We start from the raw sequence: 6000 nt of genomic DNA on the forward strand, positions 1-6000 counted from the left end.
TGCAGATGGATGGACCTAGGGAGCAGATTCTGAGCTAGAGATATGGATTAGGTATTCATGAGCGTACAGCCCATGAGAGGAGGACTGCCAAGAGAGCGTACAGGCCAGGGAAATCTGGGGAGTGAAGGAGAGGAGAGGGAAGGAGAGGAGAGTCTAAAGACAAAATTCTGAATAATAGCTATTATTTAAGGGACTCTCACATACAAAACAACCGAGTTTAACCAAGGAGGTCAAAGGAAAACGAATAGTATGAAGTAACTGGAAGCAATAAAAAGCTGCCTTGTTGAACGAAGAAGTGACCTACAATGTCTAATATTTTTACAAATTAAATTTCAGAAAGACCCCAGTATAAATTAGGTACAAACTGGGTGCCTGGCCAGAGGCAATTCGGGGGGTTTTTATACTTAGTAGTGATGAGAGAAAGAGCGTTAAGGTATGATATGTATTCTAAATGTAACATTCAACGTCTAGGCACAATTACCACTTTTTTATTGTTGAAGGAGATAAAGCTTTCAACAGGAGTGGTTAAGATGCAACAATGTATTTTGTAATCACTGGAAATCCTCCTGTTTGGCATGCTGGCTGGTAAGTGATACAACACATCCCAAAGGAAGACAGAGTTCAGTTTACTGTAAGACTTTCCACAGTGCCTGGAACCATTGTATTAAACCGGAGTTAGGTTTCCTTAACTGTGCTTAAGATTAAGCACCCTTTAAGCCCTTCTTATGAATTCTCACAAGCCTACAGTCCACATTGCTCCTCTGTATATAAAATTAAAATGGAAGACTCATTTAGAGTTAAAATTTCTAATACTTTTGCCATTAAGGCATGTCTGTTCCTAATTTCGGTGAAAAATGACACATTTGGACCACGCTGCTCACCTGTGTAGAGTGAGTCTGTGGTAGTGGCAGGTGATAATAATCAATGTTAAAAAGGAATGAAAGTGGGGGCCTCAGTTACAACTTAAATAGAAGGTGCCAAATGCATCTACCCATATTTTTTACACCACCTTATTGCCACATCAGTTATCCCAAAGGTGATTCATCTAACAGCAAGGCCATTTCAAGACAAAAATATCAAAGAACAAGTAACTAATACAACAAAAAGTTATGGAAATGCTGGTCCTTTATTACTTCACAGCTTATTAAACAGCTGTCTAATAATGTTTTCTAAAATCACCATTAAAATTAGCCACTCAAAACCCCAAGAAGCGAAACCATCAAACTTCTGAAAGTTTCTGAAAGTTTCAACAGCTGAGTGTCCAAGTGAAAAGGTAACACATACTTCTTTGTACAGTTTGTATTTTCATGGAAATATATAATCACCGTTTGCTGGTATGTATGGTATATAAGGCTCACTGTAAATTCTTCTTAAGAAGATACACTTAGAATTTTCTGAAAACTTGTTTTGCTTATCCAGTAAACTTGGTAGATACCTTTGATAGCACGTGGAACAAAGAAGCCCCAAGATTAATCACAAGCACCATTTAACTGATAGTGCTGTGGAATGGGCAACTTTCCTAAATTTCATGAACAAAGCAGGAATCACAAATTCAGATGCCCGCAGGGAAACAGGAAGTTAGTTATCAACAATAAAAAGGATCAAGTGCTTCAATGCAAACATAATGATCAATAATAACAGAATTCAGTACTGAGGATCTGTATTATGAGGGGTGGAGATGAAGTAAACTAAAGTTATCTCACTAATCAATAGAAATAATATTTTAATGAAGTTATTTTTTTTTAAAGATTTTATTTATTTATTTATTTATTTATTTATTTATTTATTTGACAGAGAGAGAGACAGCCAGCGAGAGAGGGAACACAAGCAGGGGGAGTGGGAGAGGAAGAAGCAGGCTCCCAGCAGAGAAGCCCGATGTGGGGCTCGATCCCAGAACACTGGGATCACGCCCGGAGCCAAAGGCAGACGCTTAACGACTGAGCCACCCAGGCACCCCAAATGCAGTTATTTTTTTAAAAAATCAAAACATGTGCAAAATAAGCCATGGGGAACAAAATATCAAAAGGCTAAATGAAGATAGAATCGGTAATCATGACCTGCCGAGTCACATTGAAGCCTAAGGCAAAAGGAAAAATCAGTGACACTGATCCTGTCACCAAGAATATTTGCTATCCATAAATGATTATAGCAAAATCAGTTGTGTATATATATGTGTGTGTACATATTTACAGAGCTATACTAATTTTATAAATGTATAAACTTATTTATTTTGTATTTCAATGTGTTTTTTTTTTTATGTCATGAAGGTTGATAATTTTCAAAGAAGAGCTTAAATGATATTGTCATTGCTGTCATCAAGTATAGGGAGTCCAAAAGGAGAATCAATTTAACAAGTGCTCTTTGAAGTTGTTTAATTATGTAGTAGGATTCCTGTTTATTAATATACATTGTCTGAGACTCATTTTGAAAATTTGCATCTCAGAAATAATTAAGTAAAACTGTTTTGTGCTATAGAATCATGTGATATTTCTTCCCAAATAGGAAAAAAGTAGTCATAAAACTTAATATTTTAATAACACAATTTAATAATGCAACATAATTTTAATAATACAAATTTAATAATTGAAACAGAGCTTTCCTTTTAGCTCAAGAGTATATCTTTAGTCATTGGTCAAATAAAGTTGAAAATCGGTAAATAATGGTGTTTAGAAAAGTCTGAGCCAATTTCTATCTGTAGCTATGATGCTTAAAATAAATGTTCATAACCCAAACTTTTACCCTAAATTTTGAAAATTCCAATTTTTTAAAATTGTACTCAAGTTCAAATTCAGCAGCAAGCAAAATCTTGGTCTTTCAAAATATCTCCAATTATATCTCTATAATACCAAAATATGAATTAATTGAAATTCTATTAGCCACACATTTTTAGTTCACATAACCAAATATTTAATTGACTTAAATAATTTTTTAAACAGCACTGTTTTAGTGCTATAGAGATTAAAATCCTTTCTTAGTTCCAAAACTCAATATCTCAATGATTCTTCCCATAAAGGAATTTTATACCTCAAGTGCCTTCAGGGACATAAAATATAATGAGGTAGATAAAACCAAAATACATTAAACATTTAAATAATTGTAAACTGTAACATAATAAATTTGATATAAACCATTGCCAGGTCATATAAGATAGTTAATAAATCCTGTGTTGATAACTAAAGTTTTTGTTGACTATATGTTAAGCTGTCTCCATATATTAACTCACTTTATCATTATAATTACATAATAACAAGAGTTTGCCCTTTTCCTGTTGTTCAATGAGGAAAATTAAATTCTGGAAGTGTAAGTGATTTGCCCAAGGCTGCTTGACTGTTAAGACCAAGGGGTTGTAAGACAAGGATCCAAACACACAGGATATGCGTGTGTGTGTGCGTGTGTGTGTGTGTGTGTGTGTGTGTGCGTGGTTATGTATTATGTACACTGTGTGAGTATGTGTTGGTACCGATGGGTCATAGGGACACAATCACAAGTAGATGAAATATAAAAATATCACACACAGATGACAATGACCACCTCTTTATTAAATACCACTCTAATAATTCTACCTCTCTTTCAAGCACTTGTATATATCTTCTTAATGGACATTAATTTCACAAACTGATCCCAGAAAACCAAGTTACAAATAGCTTTAGGAGTTCTCAATTTAAAAGAAAAATTTGGGAAAAGTAAAGTGAAAGTTGAAGTACAACGTTTAAGTCCAGCTGAGTTTAACATTGGTAACATTTTAAAAGACGGTATTAGGCACCTGTCAAAGCCCATCACCAACACTAATGTAGGATCAGTGGCAAATATAATGAAACATATAGAGCCCATACTGAAGAAATGAAAATGTTCACAATTAGCCACATAAGACCATAAAATCAAACAATTTTTACATTCACTATTGCAACCCTTAAAGAAAAGTCATCACTGTTCTACAGCTGAAGACTTTCAAGGATAAAGGGGATTTTTCTTATTAATGTAAGACTAGGAAATTTAATAAATAACTTTTGAGTGAATTTCTGCTATTCTGTATAATATTGTTTCTTGTTTTTAGCCAATTTCCTCATTGAAGAAAATCTTATATACAAATTCAGCTAGAAATATAATTTCTGATTTTGATTTTATTTAACATTCAGAAAGCTCTACAAACCTCTTGCATGATTATAAGAAGCATGTTCAGGAAGGAAACTGATGTCTTGAAAAGTTGAGGAAGAGACTTAGCTGTGCTTGATGCTTACAAGGGGCCACCATATGCAATCTCCAGGAGCTGCCATTTACATTGCTTTATTTGGTTGCCCCGGATGGTATTTATTATAAAATATACTGATCAAGCAAGTAACTTAATTTCTCCATGAATTTGCTGTTATTTGAGAGTAAAGATAACTTTCAGTGTTGCCTGAGAAGTCAACGAAATAACATATAAAATAGTTATCATGGTGCTTAACACAAAGAATGCTCACCAAAGCCAGTTCCTTTCCTCTCCACTCATTCCTATGCATTGCCTGCATCTGTGGAGCAAATCTTATGACTTTTGCCACCAGATGCAATTAAAATAACTTGGAATCTTTGGTTTGTTTCAGTCTTTGGAACTCAGCCAGTCACTGAACTATTTTTGACTAAAACTAGGGAGAAAGAAATTCTGTTCACTGATAGTAGGGGAAGCCAACAAAGATTGTCTTTCCATTAAAAAGATAATATGCATTTAGGTAATCATGTCACTCTTACTTAAAGCAGCACATCTATTCAAACATCCTTTATTTTCTTAATTTATCACATTAGAATTCTGTACTATCTGCAGGGTAATTGTGCCCGCCAGTGGGAGACTATCTGGAATGTGGTGTCTTTGTTACTTTGGACGTGAATAAATATTGAACTGATTAGAACACATGCTTATATCACAATCCCCAATACTTCCTTAAACATCATTAAAACAATGTTATAAACCTTCATAGTTTTATGTGTATATATTTTTCCCACTGGAATTATATGAAGAATAAACATAGTAAAAAACATTTTTAGGAATATTGCCTACCTCAGAAAATTACCTCTTTGTATTTACATTTTTATTGTATATTTATTTCAGCTCTCACAATGATTCGAGCATTTCACTGCTATAGGATATAGGTAGATAATGCCAAATAATACATGACTTTAGTCAATTCAGTGGGGATGAAATTTACATATTCATTAAAATCATATTTACTGGTTGATGGGCTGGATTTTTCTCTCTTTTAAAGTTACTGCTGCAGTGTAATATAAAAACATCCTGAAGAAATAAAATGATACATATTACCAATTCTGCTTCTAAATAAGAGTATACAAATCAGAGCTCATTATGCTAAGCCAATAATTCTTACACTGGTGTGAATTAAAATTAAATAGTATATATTAAACACCCAGGAATGTCAAGTTTCATCTGGCAATGAGTTTCATATAAGAATAATACATAATAGAGAAGACAGGGTTGAGATCATTGGTTAGGAAGATAAAAGCTTCACTGGGATAAAAGTACCAAAGCAAATTGGAAGTGACTCCTTGGACAGAGAAAGAAAAACAACAGAAAGAGGAAATTTGGGGTGACTATAAGCAAGCAAAAAGATCAAAGATCTCTCTTCTTCCTTTTTCTTTTTCCTCCTATTTCCTTCCTGAATAATTCAGTCCTCATGCTCTGAAGTCAGGCGGGGCAAGTCTAGGTGGAGGCAGAGCCTGGTGTGGGGTGCTGAGGACCAAGCAGGTGAGTAAAGCAGCTACATGTCATGAGTGAGCACTGTAGGCTATCAAAGCCCAACGGGGAGAAAGGGAATGTCTGGATGGGGGTCAGAGTCTGAACGAGGTTAGAAGGAAATAATCCATGTGAAGAGGTGGCCTGGCTTGGGGTTTTAGAGGCTGAGCAGGATAAGGAGGTATCATTGTAAAGGGTGTCATTAGGTGTCAAGAGTCCAGTGGGAGTGATGAGGCTAACCACTGATGTGGGGTGACAGAGCCAGCCCAAAGAATAAG

Source organism: Ursus arctos, unplaced genomic scaffold, assembly GCF_023065955.2.
Source record: "Ursus arctos isolate Adak ecotype North America unplaced genomic scaffold, UrsArc2.0 scaffold_15, whole genome shotgun sequence".
NCBI classification, from domain to species: Eukaryota; Metazoa; Chordata; class Mammalia; order Carnivora; family Ursidae; genus Ursus; species Ursus arctos.